The sequence below is a fragment of the Capra hircus genome, chromosome 24, assembly GCF_001704415.2.
Source record: "Capra hircus breed San Clemente chromosome 24, ASM170441v1, whole genome shotgun sequence".
Lineage (NCBI taxonomy): Eukaryota > Metazoa > Chordata > Mammalia > Artiodactyla > Bovidae > Capra > Capra hircus.
In genome coordinates this window covers 30,716,372-30,740,244 of record NC_030831.1, presented here as the reverse complement: position 1 = coordinate 30,740,244, position 23,873 = coordinate 30,716,372, and the positions used below count along the sequence as shown (strand labels likewise).

Below are 23,873 nucleotides of genomic sequence, written 5' to 3'. Positions count from 1 at the left end.
CAACCTTCTCTGCCATTAAAAAAAAAAGTATGATTGCTCCCAAGTATCTTTTAAACAGAGTCTACAAAAAAAAAGTGCATTTTTGTTTTTAAGAAATCTGTTTTCTGAGATTTCCCTACCCATAAGTCCCATATTTTCTAAAAGTAAAGCAATATCTATATGCTAACATCTACATTTAATTATAAAAATGAATCACTGAGAATATCTCTCATCTAAGAGTATATGTTTTTCATTAACAATATGCAGTCTAGTTTCCTAGGTCTCAGCAAAAATCATTTGTAACAGCCAGGAATCATTATAAAATATAAACATTTGACCACCCAAAAAATGTGACCTAGTTCTGGAACATAAGTGGCAATGGGTAATTTTTAAAAACAGGAATCCATAATATGTGTTTCCTGTTTACAGTTAACATTTGAAAAGGGTGCTATAGTTAAAGCATTTTGTATCCAATATCATTCATCTCTTTAAGGCAGGTTGAACCCATACACTTTAGCATACACTCAGTTAATAGAAAGTGGTCACATCTATACTATGAACAACTAGAGGGCTGGCTAATGAAAAATAAATATCCTGTATCAGAAAATAGAATTTACACACTTGAAATCTCTTCCTTTGCCAAGAGGTACATTTGACTTTCATTAAAAGTGTAGGCAGGAAAATGGTTCCATTTTTAAAGAAAAGATTTTTGTGGAACTCATAACAAGCCTCTCTCCGATTTGGAACACCATTTTATTGCTCTGATGATGATTTTGAAATCATTCATTTCCTAGTCTTATTTTTGAAATGGGACAGATATAATGCTAAATTGATAATTCCATCCCTCTTAAAATACAGCAAACCAACAAACAGGAAAGCTGCTCCCCTCTTTCCCAAGAAAGAATGACTTGTGAATGTGCTTCAATAACAATCTTTTACGGATAATTAGAAAACTCCTGTCCTACCTGAAGGTAGTAGGTGCAAAGAAGAAAGCAACTAGTCAGTCAAATCATATCCTTAAAACCCAATATATTTTTCTCAACTACTGTTTTCATCCAACTTTCCATGAATTGAGGGTGATCATGTAGGGTGTAGATTACAATCATCCAAGGATTCTTTGCATGCTACCTTGTCATTCATTTCTTATAAACACATCAATCAAATGGTAGACTAGGTAAAGAAGAGGCAGTAAAACTGAAACACCCTTAGTCACTTATTTGTAGTGTTTCCAGGACAGTTTGGTGCCAGATGGTAAAGAATGAGACTTGTGTGCCTGTTATTAAAACATTTTACCCTTCACTGTTAATGATAAATTTACAGTTGACAGTGGAAGAAAAGGGAGCTATATTTATTAACTGCTTTCTATACACCTTGCCCTCATCTAAGCACTTTATGTAACAAATCCATTATCCTCCTTTTAAAGATGAAGAAATAGGCTCAAAATGATGAGTAACTTGCCCAACTAGTTAAATAGCACCTGGGGGAGTTGGGTACAGTCTGTTTGATCTTACAGGGGCCTCCCCACAATGACTGGAATGAAAAGAATTACCACTACTGAATGAACACTTTAGGTCTAGAGATTTCGTGTCTATCTTAGGTTTGTTTGGCAAGAGTTTTATAATGAAATCCAAATGTGTACACTGATTATTTTTGTGGCCTGAGATAAATTAATATCAATGATTACAAGTCACTTTACTAATGAGATGAAAAGTAAATATTTTATTCTTAAATAAATCCCAGGCTTTTAATTTTTAAAAGCTCATTTTCAAAATCTAGGCTTGGAAGCGAGCCAGCACAGAAAGTGATCAAATAAATCTTCACGGAGTGAATAAGTAAAGGAGTGGCTGAAAGAGGAGAGCAATGAGGCTTGGCCATTTACTAGCTGTAATCTGAGCGAATCAACTTCTCTGCATCTCTATTCTTTTATAAAATTACCCCTTTTCTCAGGGTTGATGAAAAATCAAAAGGGGTCATGGCATGCTCAAGAAGACAGCAAAAGAAGGCACCCCAAAATAGCAAATAAAAATTTCTAGGAAAACAGCTCTTTGAAGCCTGAGGGCAGTTTAGGGTACAGGGTTTAAAGGAGTAAAAGGAACAATCATGGCTGAGGTGTATTGTTACAGACCTTTCCAAGATAGGAGAAAAGTGTCATGTTAAGTGGCAAGGAGATCCAACCAGTCCATTCTAAAGGAGATCAGTCCTGGGTGTTCTTTGGAAGGACTGATGCTAAAGCTGAAACTCCAGTACTTTGGCCACCTCATGCGAACAGTTGACTCACTGGAAAAGACTCTGATGCTGGGAAGGATTGGGGGCAGGAGAAGGGGATGACAGAGGATGAGATGGCTGGATGGCATCACCAACTCAATGGACGTGAGTCTGAGTGAACTCCGGGAGTTGGTGATGGACAGGGAGGCCTGGCGTGATGCTGTTCATGGGATCGCAAAGAGTCGGACACGACTGAGCGACTGAACTGCACTGAAGTGGTTTTTAGGATACTATCAAAACAAAAACCCCACCACCAGCAGATAACAAGAAACTGCACAGTTGCAGTAAGAAGCGCCTTTACATCTGATTTAGCTGAAATAGCAAAAATGCAAAGACAAGAGGAGGGGAAGTCTGAAAGGAGACTCAGCAAGGGGACAGGAAGGTGGCTGTGGCCCCTGGGTGGGGCAGTGGGAGAAGAGAAGCTGGGAGAAAGAACAGGATGCTACTTGACAGATTAGAAACCCCACCATGGAGCTGTCTGGAGTATCGGTCAGCAAGGCCCGGAACCTGCACGGCCCAGAACCTTCACTTCCAGCTTGCTCCAGGCAAGGGAGGGCGCACTCTGCACGGAGGGCGTGGCCTGAAATTGGTGGGAAAACCCTCCCCGCCGTTGGTGCCTCCTGTACCAAAGGCGGAAGCAGCATGGTTGACGTGGGAGCCGAGAGGCAGGGGAGGGCAGTCTCGGAAGGAAGAGCTCGTGGCCGCGTCAATGCATGCACATTCCTGGCTGCAGTGAAAGGCCCCTCGGAAAAGAGAGTCCCTGCGTTTGAGTCAACAAATGTTACAAGTAAAAAAAGGAGACACTGGGCTGATTTTTGCTACATTTAAAAGGAGGAAGGTTTTAAATTTGTGAAAACAATGCGGAAGGGCAGGGTGGTGCCAGCGATCGTAAACTGGGGTCCTGGGTCGGTTTCAAGGTTGAATGTGCTGTGGAAAAGCATTGTTTGGCTAAGCAAATAGAGAGGAACATCGACACAGGCTATATTTCTTGTGGACACATGAATGGAGTTACAAATCAACTGTTGTGACTTGTAAACTCTGGTGCCTGAAAACTCTGTGGACCTGATTACAGTTTACTAACCTTGGAGAACATTCCTGTTTTTCAACTGACCAAGACCAGGCTGGCTCCAGATGATGTATGACTGCCTTTTTTTTTTTTTAAAAAAAAACAACAAACCACTCACTGAACCAAGTGGCAGTACTGAGAAAAACTTCCTCCCACAGTTTTATTCTTTTGACATTTATTTTTTAACATTCTATTTTGGACAGTTTCCCTGTATGCCAAAGCAGGGGAAATAGGATAATGAACTCCCATGAGTTCATCCAGCTTCTAAAGCTATCAATTCTTGTTCAGTCTTATTTCACCTGTACCTCTCTGGATTCCTCTCCCCGCTCTGGGATTTTTAAAGTAAATTGTAAGCATCCTATCATTTTTATGTGCAAATAATTAATTAACTAGAGGATTGGGCTTCCCTGGTGGCTCAGATGATAAAGAATCTGCCTGCAATGCAGGAGGCCTGGGTTCAATTTCTGGGTCAGGAAGAGTCCCTGGAGGAGGAAATGGCAACCCACTCCAGTATACTTGTCTGGAGAATTCCATGAACAGAGGTTACAGGTCATAAAGAGTAGAGGATTATAAAGGTTCACCTAAAATACACATTAATAGACATTCAAATGTGCTCCTCTTTCTTGCTTTTTAGAGTTAGAAGTCTGTTGATTATGCTGCAAATAATGCAGCCCAACCACCAAGGAAATTAAGTTTCTTTTGGTAAAAAGTTAGTCTGCTTCCTCACTGTGGCTCCCCTTCTCCCCAGCATTAAAGAATGGTCTTAAATGAAAGAGACCTAGCTTAGTGTGAATATTAGTCACTAAGAATTTATTTTTTCTTGTGTATTCAATCATTTATAGGACTTAGGTTCTCTGATGTAACTGTGACTCAGTTCCTTAAGAATTTTGCTTTCCTGGGAATTCCCTGGCGGTCCAGTAAGTTAAGACTTCCCACTTGCCCTGCAGGCAGCATGGGTTCAATCCTTGGTTAAGAAACTATACATCCCACATGCCATGCTGCATGGTCCAAAAAAAAAAAGAATTTCTTTTTTTTTTTTTTTCAATTGTATAGTCACTCAGTTATTTGTTCATTCTTTCCACCAATACTCACTCAACCTGATCATGTGGAATACAGGGAATGCAGTGGTGAATAAACCACACTCTTGACTTTCATGGAATTCAACAGTCTGTGGGGCTGGGAATGCAGATCAAGTGGTGTGACTGCGTGTGCAGTGGGTATGCAGAGTGGGCTGTGGGAGTACTCAGGGAAGAAAAAGAAAGTTCATAGGAGAGCCTGAATGATCAGCAGAAGCTGGTACAGAGGTGGGAGCTAAGGTTAGATAAGAAAAGACAGGTGTAGGGAAGACTCAAAGGCTTGAAGGTGGAAAAAAACACTGCCATATGATTACTCTCCACTAGGGCACAGAGACAGGCCAACTGAAAAATGAGACGGGCAGCAGAAATCAGACCATGAAGAGCTGTGTAAGCAGGTCAAGGACTTGGGGTTTGGTTTGGAGGGCGATGGGGACTGATGTCAGGCTATGCTCTCAGCAATGTTTAGGAAAAGAGCAAATTTAGAAGTGAGAAAATCAAAACACTGAGATCACATCTCCCCACAGAGGCAGCTTGCAGTTTATCCAAGTCCTGTCTCCTTTCCCTTGTTTCTGACTATGTCATTTGTATAGAGCAGTGCTTCTTAACCCTGGTTGCACAGTAGAATTACCTAGGGACCTTTTAAAAAATACAGATGCCCAGTGCCAGATATTCTGATGTAACTATTGCTCAGGGTTTAGACCCCAAGCATCTGCATCTCTTAAAACGCTCCCCGAGGAAGTTTAATGAACTGCTGAGTTGGGAACCAGTGCAAAGGCAGATGAGCAGAGAGAATAAAGAGGAGCAAGTCAATGTCGTCAATTTGAAATAATCTCAAGTTGGTCATTCTGTCACCCTGAACTGTCACAGCACGTTTTCTTAATCAGCCAGCCACATTTTTAGAGGTTAAGGATCACCAGCATGACCTAGATCAACCTCCCATTTTACATATGGAGAAATGACTCAAGGATGCACAGCTGGCTAGACAGAGTTGGCAGACCCACCATGCTGCCCCTGGAGGGGGGGATGGGCAGAGGATGGTCACATTCAAGTCTATGAGGACACCTGCTCTAATGCTAGTTACTATCGATTGAATATTATTACGTGCCAAAGAAGGAGCTGCCTGCTTTATGGGCTTCATTTCATTTCATTCTTACAATGATCCTATAAGGTGACCATATTATTCCCATTTCACAGATGAGAACACTGAGCCCACAATGGCCATCACTTGGCTCAGGCTCCAACCTAGGTCTCATTCGAAAGCCTGTGTTTTTGACCCCTAAGTATACCTCCTTTTCATTTCTAATTAAAAAAAAAAAAAACAAAACCCTAAAACAAGCAAGAAGACAACAAATGAACAACATCCCTTGGGAAATGCACAGTTTTTATATAATTCAATAAGACTTTGCTAGTGTTGCATGTTATCTCAAGAAAGCTTGATTATTACCAGCTTTGTGGGGAAGCTATCATTTACTTAACAGCTGAGAAAAAGTTGAAGCTCAGGGAAACTGAACCAAACCAAACCAAACCAAAACACCCCAAGACTTCAGAGGTTACTTTCAAACTGTTGGTACAACTATGACATAATAGGGGCATAAGAATAGATGGGAAAGTCAAGATTCTTAGGACAACGAAAACTTCTTCTGGGTTGAGGCGTATACCTGAAATGGCGTATTTCAACTCCATTTACCTTGAGCTTGCGTCCCATTACGTGCAGTGCCCCTACATTTAATTCTGCCAACCCCTCTGTGGGAACAGTCACTTTACAGCTAAAGAAATTTAGCTTGGAGATGCTTCCAGCTCTTCTGAGCTCCATCCACCCAGTGGTCCTTGTGCTGTCTGGTGAACCCCACGCCACATGAAGCACCATGGCAGGCAACATAGCACCTGGCCCTACTTTACCAGAGGCAAGCAGGTTAATCCTTTCAACTCTTCGGAGGAGCTGGTGCACACATGGTAATTACAGGGGAGGGAGGCGGTAGGACAAGGGCCTGTGGGCAGTGCCCATGCTAGGATTAACTTGCTCAGAGAGGGTGGAGAAGACCCTGCCCAGGGGTGGGGTTGAGAGCTAAGTGCCAAAGACACACCAAGGGATAAAGATGGTGAGAAAAGGCAGGACACGGGTTGTGGAACCTTTCACCCACTCAGCTCTCCTTTGCCAAGAAAAGCCTTTTCTTCTCCACCTCTGGGCTTCCAAGCCATGGAATATATGGTTTGAACTTTAGGAAAAGGTTTCCTTTAGTTTTCAGTCCAGATTTATTTTGCTGGTGAACCGTTTCAGAGGCAATATCCAAGTGACCTCTTGAGCATTACTTTTGGTGGATATTTTTAAATTGTAAAAGCAATAACTACTCATTGTTAAAAACTAGAAAAGCATAGAGGATGAAGAAGCAGCAAAATAGAAAAACAATCTGTGACGAGTCCACCAATCAGTAGGATATTACTTTTTAAAAAAATCTGATTTACAGCCTTTTTCTACTGAATAATTTTGTTTTCAGAAGCACTGTGGCTTCATACTTTTTCAAGCCTACTAACCCAAGTTCCCTGATAGCTCATTTGGTATGGAATCCACCTGCAACTCAGGAGGCCATGTTTCGATACCTGGGTCGGGAAGATCCACTGGAGAAGGGATAGACTACCCACTCCAGTATTCCTGGGCTTCCCTTGTGGCTCATCTGGTAAAGAATCTGCCTGCAATGCAGGAGACCTGGGTTCAACCAAGCTTCTGTCCTAATAGTTGATACCTAAGGAAGACAGTAGATGAGATAGAGGGCTGGGGGAAGGTGTGTGTTTGTGCAGATGTGTAAGTGTGTGGGTGGGAGTGAGTGTCTGTATTTGTAGGTGTGGGTACATGAACGAGAGGTGTATAGGAAGCTGTCCCTGCAGTGGAATCTAGACTTGGAACAGCAGGGAAGGAAAGAAAAGCAGAGAAAAATCAGCACTGGGACTTCCCTGGCGGGCCAGTGGCTAAGTCTCTGAGCTGCCAGTGCAGGGGGCCCAGGTTCCATCCCTGGTCAGGGAACTAGATCCCACGTGTAGCAACTAAGTGTTCCCATTCCACAACAAATACTGAAGATCCTGCGTGCCAAAACTTAAGACCCCGCAGAGCCAAATAAATTTTAAAAGTTTTGTGTGTGTGTGTGTGTTTTAATAAAGAAAAATCAGCACTGCAACCAAAGGATCCCCTTCCCTCCTTTCTGCTGGGATGGGAGAGCAGGGAAACAGAACAGGTGGAAGGGGAGAGAAATGCTGGGTTGATACCAGAAACCTTTTGAAATGCAGGGGTCTTCATTTCATATTCCATTTTTGCATATTTTTAAAATTAGTTTTTATTATAGTATAGTTGCTTTGCATATATTTAAAAATGTCCATAATAGGGAATTTCCTGGCAATCCAGTGGACTCTGCTGTCTCACTACCAAGGACCTCGATTCAATCCTTGGTTGGGGAATTAAAGTCCCACAAGTCATATGGTCAAAAAAAAGAATAATATCCATAATAAAAAGTTTTTCTTAAAATGGGGAGAGGAGATGCTATGCCGGGTATTGTTATAATGTAAAAAATCCCCCAAAACGAAAAACACCAGTCAACTCACTGTTAGAGAATCCTTACTTATTGAACAGCATTTAATTTGCATATAATTGTTTACAAAATTTGAGAAACAGTTGTGTAGAGTTTCCACACTTGGGAAGTTTCATTGATATTTCAGGAACACAGATAAAAATGAATTCAGAGCTTGTTACAGAAATGGACAGAAGTAATTTAAGAGAAGAGAGAAAATACCTTCTAAGGAAAAGCAAACAAAACAAATTATATCTACTTATGAGGAAGTAATGTTTCCAGTACCTGTTCCCTGTGGCAGCATCATTTTCTTAAATGATTCACAGAGCTGAAGAAAGCAGGGGAGAAAAGAAAGGCAAGTTTAAAATATAAAAAAAAAAAAAATGAGCGTGCCAGCAATTCTGGCACTCAGCGTTTTGGAGAATTGCTAGTTGACAGCAATACTGATGGCTTCGGGGGGAGCCCAGGGCCACTGTGGGGGAGAGGGAGCTAGTGCTTCTCATGACGCACAGGGAAAATTTTTTAAATTGGAGAGTTACTTTATTTGCTTACTATAAAAAATGTATTATAATTAACTTGATTGTTTTGAAAAAACACCACTGGAATTTACCAAAGTAGGCTTTCTATTCCTACATTAATTGAATGCTTGTCATGTTCCTGGGTACTCAGCTGAATCTCTTATATTTTAATTTAATTTTTTTAAAGATTTGATTTTTTTTGATGTGGAACCCTTTTAAAGTCTTTATTGAATTTGTTTTAGGACTGCTTTTGTTTTGTGTTTTGTTTTTTTGGCCCCTAGGCATTCAGGATCTTAGCTCCCTGACCAGGGATAGAACCTACACCCCTTTCATTGGAAGGTGAATTTACTGCTGGACCACCAGGAAAGTCCTAGAGCCTACTCAGATGAGCATGATTCGGGCCAGCTGGGTGCTACAGAAGAACAAAGGACAGGGACTAGCCAGCCTGTGGCAGGCAGAGAGGGCTTCCTATAGGAAGCAATGCTAGTACTGGGTCTTCAGGACAGCCAGGCATAAAGAGAAGGGCACGAGGGCTTGGAGGAGGGATTTCAGGCGAGAAACAGCGTGAAGAGCGCCTCACAGCGCTGGCCTGAGTGGAGCAAGTGATGGCACAGCAGCTTGGGCGCTGTGCTTTCAGTCATCTCTCAGGAGCCCCTGGAAGTTCAGCTCTGACTCAACAGACCTGCTGGAATCCTGGCTTTACCATCTTCAAGACCAAATTGGTTTGAGTTTTGATTTCTTCATCTGAGGAAGGGGATAATAGCCCATCCAAAGAATTTTTATGAGGAAGAAATGGATGTCTGACATGAGCTACATTTACTGAGTGTCCACTACCCGCAGGGCGCCAGCTCTGCTAGGTAGATACCATCACTTGCATCTTACAAGTGAGGACTATGCAGTCAGTTAACCAGCGTGGAGGCAGCAGGGCTACAGGGTCTCGCTCGGAGCGGCTCTCTTACTGCCCAGTGATCCTTCTGCTTCTCGGCCAAGCCTGGGCTCAGTCAGTGCTGACAGATTTTCATACCTTGGACAAGATGTGCAATGCCAAAACCGAATCCAACTGCACAGAAAATCCTGTTGAGCACCTTGATTTGGAAGACAATGTTTTAGATCACCTGCTCTTTGGTTTGAACAAGTGTCTGTTTTCAAATGGTTTCTGGGGTTTACCACTACTTTTTAAGACCAGGCCTGGATTAGAGCATCACTATGTCTCATGGGAGCCCACTTTGGTATTTTCAGCTCCAGTGGTTTCTGCTTCACCTTCCCCTTGCTTTCTCTGGGGGCAGGCAAGCTCGCACGTGTGCAGAGGTCTCTCTCCAGCCCAGCCCCACCCTCCTCCCCACTGGCTGTTCTATATTTAGAGGTATTTGTGACATACTCCTGTTTTCTCTTGATTTAAGACTCTAGAATATGTTTTTCAGTTTACAATATAATTACTATTCAGAGAAAAAAAAAGTTATAATAGCTAACATTACCTGAGTTTCTGTTAAGTGTGAAAATGTCAGTCGCTTGTGTCTGACTCTTTGCAACCCTATGGACCGGACTGTAGCCCACCAGGCTCCTCTGTCCATGGAATTCTCCAGGCAAGAATACTGGAGTGGGTTGCCATTCCCTTCTCCAGGGGGATCTTCCTGACCCAGAGATCAAATCTGGGCTCCTGCATTGCAGGCAGATTCTTTACCATCTGAGCCACCAGGGAAGCCCAAATTTATGTTAGGAATGCTGCTAAAAACTCTGTGGATTAGCTGATTTAATCCTCACCACAACTCGAGAGTATGAACAGGTGATATTGTGATGTGAGTAGTGGAGATGCTGAGGCGTGGAGCCACCAGATCGCTAGCTGAGGGTGGCTGAACTGTGCAGCCTCCCATCCTGGAAGAGTGAGGGCCAGCCCACTCTCGTCGCTGTCCCCAGCTCTCAGTGTTCGTCTGTTCCAGAACTCCAGCTCCAGCACCTCCTGCCAACCCGTCTGCATCTTGCTCCACTCCAGTTTTCTCGTTTCTGGTTTCTCATCACATAAGCAAACCCTTGCATATGTTCCTGCTGAACTTAACCTATTGTTTTAACATTTATTTTTAAATAATAATAATTTTTGGCTGTGCCATACAGCATGCAGGATCTTAGTTCCCCGACCAGGGATCCCACCCATACACTGTGCAATGGAAGCGTGGAGTCTTAACCACCGGACCATCATGGAAATTCCTAACATTGTTTTGAGTGATCTTATTTCCCAGGATTCTGAGTATCAGCAGCCCCAACTATTGAAGGAATGCCTTCCTCTGTGACTGACTCCTCCGTGTCATCAATCTCCCTCATATGGGGAAGGGACTCAGCCCAGCCCACTGTGACTGTGGTCCCCCAGTGGCCCCCCCATTCTCTCCAGCGTACTTGGAGACTATCAGCAACAGGATGTGGACTGGAGCCTCTTCCCATTTCCTCTGCTGTCTTACTACCCCAGCCTGTTGGAACTGGCTCATAGTATATCACAGCAGTCCTTTCAAATAAAAGCATCTTATTAATTATATGACACTATGAGAGGGCGATGGTGAAGCCAGCTGTTTTTTTTTTAAAATTCAATTTAACAGTGTTTTCCTACTTGTAATGGGGCCAGCAAAACAGCAGTTTACAACAAAGCATTTACATATTTTGCATAGTACCTAAATGTGGAAAAACCAGAGGCTTCACACAGTGCTTGATAAAACAGAAAATAGAGAAGAAAAATACAATTTTCTATGTAAATGCTTCGTGAAAACTTAAAAGGAGATGTATGGAAGAAAGTAAGTGAATCTATACTGACTCCTTTGTATTCCTTTCCTGCTCCTACACACACACACATAAACACCCCCCCCCACACACACACACAGAGCCATTACTGACACTGTTCAAAGGTCTTAGAGCATCATTCAAAAACTCAGGAGGATTGAAAGGTGGTTAGATGAATGAAAATGAATTACTCTGTCACTGTATGACTTCAGAGTGACTAGGAGGCTTAAAAACACTTTCACAAACTAGGCTTTGGGATGACAAAGCCAAAAGGGAGGAGATTTAGCCCCAGGACTGTGAGCTATACCACCTCAGAAGCTAAGAAGGAAAGAAAGCTGCTAACCGGACTAGAGTCATATTTACACAGCTTCAAAAGCATCTAAACGTTTTAAAGAATATATAAAATATCCATACCACCCTTTTGTTGAAAACACCGTTCAATTATCTCTTCAAATCATGAAGGATGAGGTGCCTGGTTAGCTTTGTACTCTGAGAGGCTTAAGATTTTGAATTTATGTTGCAAGATTATTTACACAGTCACTAAATCAAAAGTGACATGTGAAAAATATGAAGTTTTTATCAGCTCATGATTCAAAGACAACATTCTCGGGTGTGGGGGGTTGAGAAATCAGGAGGGTGCTTACTGACAGCACCTGCCTTTGGCTGCACCAGGGTCAACAATGCGTTGTCATAGGTGTGTGTGTCTTGTGCAACTGGCTACGCCCTTCTGGGACTCAGGCTTGGTTTATCACAGTTTAAGAATTTACCCAAAGGCACCAAGCCGGTCCATAGACTCACTGGGCGGTAGGTGTATCTACCAATGTTTCTCCTCATCCCTTCCAACACAAACCAGAACCAAGTCCTGACCTACAACACATCTAAAGAAAAAAAAAAGTCTCCCTGCTAATGACAAGATTTTCTCATGTTTACTCTTCCTTACCATGATCATATAAATGGGACAAACTGCAGAAGTCACTTGATACCACTGTTTCCCATATCTGTTGCTCCTGTAATTTTTTACTTTCGAGTCTTGAGGGAAAGTACACAAAAACCAAAGCTGCTTGTTACAAATAACTACTTTCTCAAAGTTTAAAAAATCTACATGAAGTATCACAAACGTGTTCTTTAAGAGCCTGGCAGGATATGTACTTGGAAATACAAACTGTATCATGACTGTTGGGTTTTTGTAATCATCATAGGTTGTTTGCTAGAGTGGAGACCAGAACTCCAACTGCACTGCTCACAGCTCCCTAAGTTCATTAGGCTGTTATAACCTTGTTCTAGTTCATTTTAACATGGATTAGACAGTAAAGAATCTGCCTGTAATGCAGGAGACCTGGGTTCCATCCCTGAGTTGGGAACATCCCCTGGAGAAGGAAATGGCTATCCATTCCAATATTCTAGCCTGGGAAAGTCCATGGATAGAGGAGCCTGGTGGCTACAGTCCATGGGGTCTCAAAGAGTCAGATATGACTGAGCGACTAACACTTTCACTTAACGTGTCCAGCAATCTTCTCCGAATTCCATCCTTTACGCCACCTTATTCCTTTTGCAGTGTATCATCAAAATGATTATGTTGTGATGAAGTACCCTTCTCAGGGTCCCTAAGATTATGGGTTAGCCAGATATACTTAAATGTATGGCCTTCCTTTTTTTCCCCCCAGGTTAAAAAAAGGGAAAATGAGAAAAGGAAGAAATCTGAAGGTGAAGAGAATCTGTAGAAGTTTTATGGGAAAAAAAAAAAAAAACCCTTGAAAAAGGAGCTTTATATGTTGTCAGAACTGGTTAAGATTGGAACACATTTTAATATGTAAAGTGGAACAAAGTTAGAATTTGGTTTTCTCTCTGTCAAGAGGACAAAGTTTTCTTGGACTATTGATCTGATTTTTTTCCCCTTTTTATTGAAGTATAGTTGATTCACAATGTTGTATTAGTGATCTGCTTTTTATAACAGATTATAAAACTTCTTTACCTTTTAAGTAGTCTGTATTTGCCTTTGAAATCTTTTACTGTCACTAGGCTAAATGAAAAAGTATTATTTCACAGTGAATAGAAGGGGAACAAAATCCTTTTTTTCTTTGACACTGACTGTTCTGTACCGCTTCGAGACTAGAAGCCCTCAGGGCCTCCTAAGCTGTGTTTTTTTAAAGTCAGTTTTCGGAGGGGTGGCCAGGGCCTAGCCAAGCCCTCACAAGGCCAGGTGGGAGCTCTGAAGCACATTTGGCTCCAATCACTGAAACAAGTTTTGGGCGAGTTGAGATTCACCTCCAGTTACGAAGCCGTCTGAGCCGGGTGAGGAAGGCCACTGTTTGAAAGTGGCGGTTAGCTGATGTGCACAGTGGTCATTTATCTTCTGAATATGGGACACAGTAAGAGACGTTGCGCAGGAGTAAAAATAATCATTACCACCGAAAAAGATACACAGTGAGGTCATTACTAAGCAAACCGACACACGGCGTCCATGTGGCGGCAGAACGTTATCCAAGTGATGGTGTCATTTCTACTGACTCTGTGTCTTGATTAGATTCGGACAGTCCAGCAAAACCCTGTTACATCTGGGGGACCACATTTTTTTTTTTTTAATGTTTTTGTGGCAAATGGAATTGCCACCCAGTTGGAACTCCTAGGTGTCTGCCTTGGGAATAGGACTACAGGAAAAGCATATGCCCGTAAGAGCACAGCTGACTTCTCATCCCCCGCCACCTCTCACATCCTTCATCCTCCCACCAGGACCACCCTGGGCACAATCGGAAGCCACATGTAAAGCCTTATGTACCCACTTCAGCTTGCTGCTTTGCAGACAGATTGTCACAACTTTCTATCTCCAGGCACCTTGAGAGTTACCATTTGGAAGCAGAATATTAATAATTCATCGATTTGAGACAATGAATCCTGCATTTCTAATGAAAAGAAATGGCATTTTAATATCGGTTATTTATTTATCAATAATAGGAAGAACTGCCAGACATGGAAACAGACACATCTCGCACCACAGCTCAGGCTTCGGCCGAGGACATGTGGGTGTCCAGGGGACCCATAAGAGATCCTTCACTGTGACTTTCAAAATTTTTTTTGTTTTTAAGTCCTCAGAATTTACATGCAAATTGTAACACCATGTGCTTTTGTTTTGAATAAATGCTTCTCTTTGGAAGGGGAGAAAAGTTTAGTTTCTACATTGGCTTCATAAAAAAAGATCCTTCAACTTTAGAATGACTTATACATTGTTTATTCCAGCCAAGAATACATATAGCATCCACACCTTGCTGTGTTCTGATACAGGGAGATACGGAGAGTTTCTCTGTAGACCACAGCAATTTTGGAAGATGGTATCAAGACCGATATGGTAGACACAAGGAGTGGGGTGTAATATTCTACTCACAAAGTTCCCTATGGAGCCAAAATGTAGTCTGTCTTTTGGAAATTCACCTAAAATTAATGTTGGTTCTCCTCTGCCATGAAAAAGCTCTCGAAGCATTCAACCAGAATCAGAATTATGCAACCAACAGAAACTAAAGGGTTTGGGGAACCAAAGTCGTGGGAGATTTGTGAGCTGGGTTGTGTAAAATAATGTTGGTAATTTTAAGCCCTTTTAATGGAATTGTTCTCAACAACACAGTACAGTGGAGCATATCTGTCACATGTTAACCTTGGATGAGATGACTGGAATCTTCTGTGAAATACCTACAAATTAACTTTTTCAAGTAAGTAAATAGAATATATAGTTTATTATAAAAGTACTTTCTTCAGGAAATATGAAAATATGATTATAAACACAGAGCAAAATCGACCTTGGTGTTGCTCAAGGACATTATTCATTGTGACCGATCAAAATGAGCACAGTCCGTATAATAGTCCCAAGTGCTGAGAATCAAGAAAGACTCAATAAGAAAAGCATCGTGCTAACAACGTGTCCCTGGCCACGCCGCCACCATTTCCACCAGGCTGCAGGTGGATGCGTTCATGTTTTACAGTCCTCTGCAGATCTGGGGCCCAAACTCTGAGATGTAGGTGGATCACCTGGATGTCACTGGAAACTGCTCATTTCCCTCACATCCCGGGATACACATGGGTGGAGCAGAGGAACCTGCACCATTTTTTCCCCAAGCATCTGAAGATGACCCTGATCTGAGAGGTTCAGGGAGGAAGTTACCAGTGGGAGGAAAACATTCTGAAGGCAGGTGTTACCCTTCTGTTCATCTGGTTCATGGGTGTCTGGGTTATGACCAGACTGATGGATTCCCTTCTCCTTCTTCTTACTTTTTCGATTCAGGGTAATTAGACTAGAAAATCCCTCTCTAGGCTCTGCTTTGAAGAGAATGGGATGTTAATCTTTGCTGCTCAGATTGGACTAGGCCTGCTGTTAAGATCTGACATCACAGTAGCATCTGATGATTCAAAATGTGGTTGAGCTGAAGCAGCCCTGAGGTGGTTAAGCTGCTCCAGCTCAGAGTAAAACTCATGCCACTCAACAAAGCAAAACTCATTCAACAAATATTTACCCAGCATTGCCAGGCACAGTGCAAGTAGCTGAAGACTACTGGTAGACCTATTATTTGACTTAAAACCTGAAGCGTAAGCATAGGGGGCATGTTTTAGAAACACATTTTAAAAATCTTTAAAATGATGTTTCTGATGGGTGCACGCACATGTGTTTTGCACAGGGGTGTGAATGTGAGATAGTCTATAGCATCTTGTACTTGGGTTCACTGCTTTAACAGACAAGGAGGAGCCCAGCAGAGGTGGTGAGTAATGCATCAGTGGGCTTAGAGACCCCTAACCTGATGAGCAGCCTTACCTGTCCTGGCATCCCCTAGACCATTCCTCCCCCTGGGCACAGCATGCCGGGGCCCACACTGGTCCCTGAAAGTTTTCCTAATGGATTTCTCTTCACAGGTGCAACCCAGCAGCCATCAGCAGGTGGCAAGGTCACTGGTCCAAGGCCAACTTTGTCCCTTGCTGTGGGAAGGGTGTGTATGCTGGACATGGGGCATGGAAAAAAGAGCCTCCTGAAACCCAGCAGCAAAGAAGAACAAGACTCATTTATCCCACTATCCCATCTAAGGTGGTGCTTTTCAGGCTTCTTCAAGTCATGACACACAGAAATGGATGGCATGGTATTTGGACAACCCTGGGCCACATGCTCATGGCAGGAGACCCGCATGGGAGCTCCAGCACCCAGGGGTCCCCCATGCCCCAGCTGATGCTGGGTGAAGGCCACTTGAGAATAAAGGAGCTTGAGATATTGTAGATGACCTGTTCCCTTGGCCAAAGCCCACCTTTAGTACACAGTTCCAGAAGGTGGAAAGATGGACTGCATGGCTGAAGGTCGGAAGCATTAGCAAATCCCACGCCCAGGCCCTGCTCAAGGCCAATGCAATCAGAATCTTTGTGGGCAGGACCAGGTTTTCTTTTGCAAGTCTCAGCTGATTCTAACATGCCACTAAGGTTGAGAAGCATGGCTCTGTTGTGTTGTTATTGTTATTCAGTTGCTAAGTCATGTCCAACTCTTTGTGACCCCATGGACTACAGCACGCCAGGCTTTTTTCAGCCTGGGTCTTGGGTCTTTTCCAGTGAGTCAGCTCTTTGCAACAGGTAGCCAAAGTACTGGAGCTCCGGCATCAGTCCTTCCAACGAACATTCAGGGTAGATTTCCTCTAGGATTGTCTGGTTTGAACTCCTTGCAGTCCAAGGGACTCTCAAGAGTCTTCTCCAGCACAGCAATTCAAAATCATCAATTCTTCAGCCATGACTTTAAAAGAATAAAAGACAACCTGGAAACTAATCCCATCACCATAAAACCCGAGACTGCAAGCCATGTGACAGAGCTGTTCTTCTGGGTTCCCTTACCCTCCTGCTCTCAGCCTGGGTGCCCTTTCCTTGCTTTGTCAGCAAAAGTAAATAAATAAGTAAATAAAAGAATAAAAAACCAAGGTCCTGGAGCCAGAGGGAGCTGGAATCCTGGTCCTTCCCCCATCTGCTGAATAAGGGTGAACGCATTGCTGAGCCTTGTGGAGCTGTGTGTTCTTATCTCTTAAATGAGGTCAATAACAGGCCCTCCTATAATGTTATGGCAGCACATGGAATGGTGGAGGTGATGAACCCAGGCCAGCTTTCAATGTAATTTTCTATTTTGAAAAGCTTCACTTGATTATTCGACCTTCACTGTTTTGAAGCTCTGGCCTCTGGGTACAGTATTTTACCCAATAATTAATTCACATATTAAGCAAACTCTTGAATGTCCACTGTGGCTCGCCTGATACTAGGTACCAAGGATTCAAGCGTGAGAACTAAGTCAGAAGGAGCTTTCGAGGAGGTTTCCATCTAAGTCGAGGCTGAGTGCTTGCCAAGTGAGAAGTTATTAAAAATTGAGATGGGGCTTACAGTCCTGTCCTGAGTTGTTTCACTCTAAACACCCGGTGTTACTCCCTGCCCATTGTCACTGCTCTGCCATCAAAAGCTCCGGCGCTTCTTCTGTGTCTAAGGATTGGGCTAAGGGATCCCAGCCTTGTTATTATTTGCCTGCAAGGGCCTTCTGCCCACGTTTATTTTGAACATCTGTTAACTCTCTACTTCGGTTAACACCAAATAAAACTTCAGTCACCGCGAGATGCAAAAATATAGAAAATGTACCAGAAACAGCATTATGGTTAATATAACTAGCAAGGTCATTGGGACATGATGGAAGGGGCTGGAGCTGCTCTGGACCCACGGCCCAGACAATAGACATGACCCTGAACTTCCCTCGCTGAGATGAAGGGAGAACGTGTGTATCTGCCACTCATTAGGTAATAGGAGGTGAATCACAGAATGCAGAACAGGGCACTGGGACTTTCCCGGTGGTCCAGTGGTAAAGGATCTGCCTGCTAATGCAGGGGACAGGGCTTTGATCCCTGGTCCGGGGAGATTCCACATGCCACAGGGCAGCTAAGTCCGAGTGCCACAACTACTGAAGCCCTGGAGGCCTAGAGCCGGTGCTCCACAGCAAGAGAAGACACCACAATCAGATGCCCGTGCACCACAGCTAGAGCGTAGCCCCTGCTCACTGCACTAGAGAAAGCCTGTGTGCAACACTGAAGACTTAGTGCAGTCAAAGAAATTAATAAATAAAAAATAAAATTAATTACTTAAACTTAAAAAAAAAAAAAAAGGACAGGCTGTTGATCACAGATCAAAGGTGATCTGTGATACCAAAGTCACAACAATCTGCTTCTGCATCGACCCTGAAATGTAACCTAGATTTTGTCTTGAAAAATGTAGATGAACAAATAAAGATGCATCCTGAAGGAAGAGACCGCAGAATACAATTATCTGCAGACTTAGCATAGGAAGCAAGCTACATCCCAAGGCTATTTACCCTGTTTTATTTTCCTTCCTACTTCACTTACTACCACCTCAAATATTATTTGATTGTGTACTTGTTTACTGTCTGTCTTCCACCCCACTCCCATGTAAACGACAAGAGAGCAAGGAGTTTTGTTGCTAGTGTATGCCACAGTTGACAGAGAACACAGACTACCTCTGTGGAACGAATAAAAGAATATGACAGGGAAAACTACAGGCCAGTGCCTGTAATTTGGCTGCACTTTTCTTTGAATAATGCTCTAAGGTAAGACTTGATGAGCTAGATTACTTTAAAACTCAGGCCTATGTTGCTCCCAGTGGCAAAGCAACTTGGCTGAATCTGCTAGTCTAAGATACTGAAGCTGGGTTTTCAGCCCTGAACAGAAAATCCAGCTTCATCGTTTTTGAAAAACAAACAAAAACCAAACAGTCTTTTGAAGCTGGTTTTATTTACTCTTTGCCTATATAACTGAGGAGCAGTTTTGGAAAAGCAATATTGTAAGATGAAAAGAAGCAGCAGAGAAGAGGAAAAATTTCCCTTATTATCCTGGAGAGACTTTCCACTGTTCATTGACCAGGTGCTTTTCCTCCTTTTGAGTCACCCCATAAACTAATTTCTTTTTCTTTTTTTTTTAAAGTATATTTATTCATTTTTTACTGTATCAGGTCTTAGCTGCTGCACATGGTCTCAGCAGTTGCCTAAGTATGAAGGTTTTTTCTCTAAGGCAGGCAGGATCCTAGTTCCCCAACCAGGGATCAGACCCTAGTCTGCTGCATTGCAAGGAGGATTCTCATTGGAATGGGGACCACTGGGGAAGTCCCTTCTTTTAAAAGATCAACCAATCTTGCCAATCTTGCCTGCTCACCATTAGACTGTCCTCACTGTGCGAAGGTCCACAGGCATTTCCCCAGCAGCTGTCTCTTTCCATTTGAAGTGAAGTGAAGTGAGAGTCACTCAGTTGTGTCTGACTCTTTGTGACCCCATGGACTATATAGTCCGTGGAATTCTCCAGGCCAGAAAACTGGAGTGGTAGCCTTTCCCTTCTCCAGGGGATCTTCCCCACCCAGGGATCGAATCTGGGTCTCCCACATTGCAGGCAGATTCTTAACCAGCTGAGTTATATTCAGTGCCATGCAGTAATTCCAAATGAACGTTTAGGGAACAGTTTGAGAAACAGGGTACATTAATTTGGGGGCATTTTTGTTGAGATCCTAAAGTGTGAGCCTGTGAGATGACATCTGGGGACACACTGTGTGTGTCTAGGGACCGCAGTGTGAACTGGAACTGTTGACCTCACAGTCAGAGCACAGAACTCCCAGCCCTGACATAGGATTACAGAAAACTCCCGAGGCTGGCACACAGAAGTTACTCAGAAATCCACACATGAGAATTCAATTGTCCTGACACTGCAGACCAACCTCTTCCTGTTGCAGGTGCCCAACTTTCCCTTCAGTGCTGCTGTTGTTGTTTTAGTCTCTCACTCGTGTCCGACCCTTAGCCACTCCGTGGACCATAGCATAGCCCGCCAGGCTCCTCTGTCCATGGGATTCTCCAGGCAAGAATACCGGAGTGGGTCGCCACTTCCTTCTCCAGGGGATCTGCCCGACCAAGGGACTGAATGCAAGTTACCGGGAAGCCCTCCCTTCAGTGCGGCTCCAGGTGAAGTGCCGTGGAATGGCCAGCACATTGGGGGTGAAGCCTGCCAGAGCCAGCTTGCTGCTGGCAAGGCACACATGCCTGGAACTGCCATCCTAAAGCACCAGATGCACACACCCCTTGGGTGGCCATGGGTGTTGACCGCAAGGCTGAAAGCTGAGTCTCTTGGGTTTTGCAATTAGCTACACGTGCCAGTGTGCTTAATAACTCTGCTGCTATTTAGAAGAGACCAACTCAGCATAACCTCCTTATGTGGGAGTTAACTCATATACTTGGTTTAAAAGATACAAAAGCTCTGTGAAACACACAGATAGGATGGCTCAGGGGACTGTAACATGAGATCTTGTCTTTCACTTCCAGGTTAGCAGCTCTTTCAGCTAGGCCTTGCCTCACTGCCACCTGATAGGTTTCGTTAGCAGTTGTATCAGCTCACTTCCTGGTTTTAAGAAGTCCACATCAGAATAACCATCATGTAACAACTGCTGTTAATATTATTTTTGATCGAGGTGACCATTAGGCTGAAATACACCTAACTCTGAACTCAGATTTATGTTTTCTTTTAAAGCGGGGATCTCCAGCCTCCAGGATCTAATAATGCCTGATGATCTGAGATGGAGCTGATGTAATAATAGAAATAAAGTACGCAATAAATGTAATGTGTTTGAATCATCTTGAAACCATCGTCCCCCATCCCCAGCCCAGTTCATGGAAAAATTTTCTTCCATAAAACTGGTCCTTGGTGATAAAAGGATTGAGGACCACTGTTTTAAAGCATGGGCTTCCCTGGTGGCTCAGATGGTAAAGAATCTGCCTGCAATGCAGGAGAGCTGGGTTTAATCCCTGGGCCAGGAAGATCCCCTGGGAAAGGAAATGGCAACCCACTCCAGTATTCTAGCCTAGAACATTTATTTAGTATCACAGATATGTGTGACTAGGTAGACATTTCAGTGTCAACATTCAGTTCAGTTCAGTTCAGTCGCTCAGTCGTGTCTGACTCTTTGCGACCCCATGAACAGCAGCATACCAAGCCTCCCTGTCCGTCACCAACTCTGGGAGTTCACCCAAACTCATGTGCATCGAGTCGGTGATGCCATCCAGCCATCTCATCCTCTGTCGTCCCCTTCTGCTCCTGCCCCCAATCCCTCCCAGCATCAGGGTCTTTTCCAATGAGTCAACCCTTCACATGAGGTGGCCAAAATATTGGAGTTTCAGGTTCAGCATCAGTCCTTCCAATGAACACCCAGGGCTGATCTCCTTTAGGATGGACTGGTTGGATCTCCTTGCAGTCCAAGGGACTCTCAAGAGTCTTCTCCAACACCACAGTTCAAACGCATCAACTCTTCGGCACTCAGCTTTCTTCACGGTCCAACTCTCACATCCATACGTGACCACAGGAAAAACCACAGCCTTGACTCGATGGACCTTTGTTGGCAAAGTAATGTTTCTGCTTTTGAATATGCTATCTAGGTTGGTCATAAATTTCCTTTCAAGGAGTAAGTATCTTTTTAATTTCATGGCTGCAGTCACCATTTGCAGTGATTTTGGAGCCCCAAAAAATAAAGTCTGACACTGTTTCCCCATCTATTTCCCATGAAGTGATGGGACCAGATGCCATGATCTTTGTTTTCTGAATGTTGAGCTTTAAGCCAACTTTTTCACTCTCCTCTTTCACTTTCATCAACAGGCTTTTTAGTTCCTCTTCACTTTCTGCCATAAGGGTGGTGTCATCTGCATATCTGAGGTTACTGATATTTCTCCCGGCAATCTCGATTCCAGCTTGTGCTTCTTCCAGTCCAGTGTTTCTCATGATGTACTCTGCATATAAGTTAAATAAACAGAGTGACAATATACAGCCTTAATGTACTCCTTTTCCTATTTGGAACCAGTCTTTTGTTCCATGTCCAGTTCTAACTGTTGATTCCTGACCTGCATATAGGTTTCTCAAGAGGCAGGTCAGGTGGTCTGGTATTCCCATCTCTTTCAGAATTTTCCACAGTTTATTGTGATGCACACAGTCAAAGGCTTTGGCAAAGTCAATAAAACAGAAATAGATGTTTTCCTGGAACTCTCTTGCTTTTTCGATGATCCATCAGATGCTGGCAATTTGATCTCTGGTTCCTCTGCCTTTTCTAAAACCAGCTTGAAGATCTGGAAGTTCACGGTTCACATATTGTTGAAGCCTGGCTTGGAGAATTTTGAGCATTACTTTACTAGCGTGTAGATGAGTGCATTACTGCTGCTGCTGCTGCTAAGTCGCTTCAGTCGACTCTGTGCGACCCCACAGACGGCAGCCCACCAGGCTCTTCTGTCCCTGGGATTCTCCAGGCAAGAACACTGGAGTGGGTTGTCATTTCCTTCTCCAATGCATGAGAGTGAAAAGTGAAAGTGAAGTCGCTCAGTTGTGTCTGACTCTTGTGATCCCATACTGCAGCCCACCAGGCTCCTCCATCCATGGGATTTTCCAAGCAAGAGTACTGGAGTGGGGTGCCATTGCCTTCTCGGGATGAGTGCATTAGGAGGTTTTAAAAAGGCCATGTAATTTGTTACCAATATTACTTACTTAGGACAAATTAGATACCTAGATTTTTGTTACCAATGATGTTAGTGGGGACCTTGGATTTTTGAGTTAGATATAATCAGGTCTGTTCTTCAACTATGCAGGGCACAAGGCAAGATTATTAAGTGAGGTCCACCTCCCATTTGTCTAAATATTTACAACTTAGAAATCAAACTAACAAACTGTTAAATGTGTTCTATCTCCTTTGTATATCTGTTTACAATATTTTAATGCTGATAATATTTTTTCTTGAGTCTTTTTAATTTTTGGTTTCACTTATTTGATGTAAAATTATTACAGATCTGAACTGTGTGGTTTTCCTGGTGATTCCAATTCCAAAAAGCAGCCAGAATTGGAGACTTGTAGGCTCCCATGAGGGCTTCCCAGGTGGCTCAGACAATAAAGAATCCACCCGCAGTGCAGGAATCACAGGAGATTCAGGTTCGATCCCTGGGGTGGGAAGATCCCTGAAGGAAGGCATAGGCAACCCATGCCAGTATTCTTGCCTGCAGAATCCCATGGACAGAGGAGCCTGGTGAGCTATAGTCCATTGGGTCACAAAGAGTCAGATACAATTGAAACGACACATGCGAGGCTCCCCTGAAAGGGAACAGTGTTAATCACTGAGGTGGTATGGATCAGCCTCTGTCTCATAAACACCTCCAAAGACCTGTTTTGCATCTTACATGAAACACTAGTAAAGACAGACCACATCACAGATAAATGCAGTACTACAGTTAATTTGAACCCTTACGTCCAGTTCTGTTAGCTAAAAACCACCTGATAATAAAAGTGAATAACAATGTGAGATTAACCTTGTTGTAAAATGTAAAAGTCAACTCGCTTACTGAATCCTTACTTAGGGTTTGTAAACCCAAAAAAAAGAACAGGGCACATGGGTGCATACCACGGAACCAGGGAACCTTGCTAATTAAAGAAATGAAGAGGAAGATGTATTTTCAATGGCGGAATGGCCATAATGATATAGCACAAAATATCAAAATATTCATTGAGTAAAAGACCTATATTCACTTGGAGGGACCATATAGAGCCATATGGTGAAAATCAGGATCTCTTAGGAAAATTGCAGAGGT

At 43.2% G+C, this 23,873-nt stretch overlaps 1 protein-coding gene across 4 annotated transcripts in view; it reads right to left on the bottom strand.

The window, feature by feature from the left end:
- The window catches only part of KCTD1 (potassium channel tetramerization domain containing 1), a 206,317-nt gene that overhangs the window by 23,283 nt on the left and 159,161 nt on the right, over positions 1 to 23,873 (bottom strand). The gene's annotated exons all lie outside the window — the stretch shown is intronic.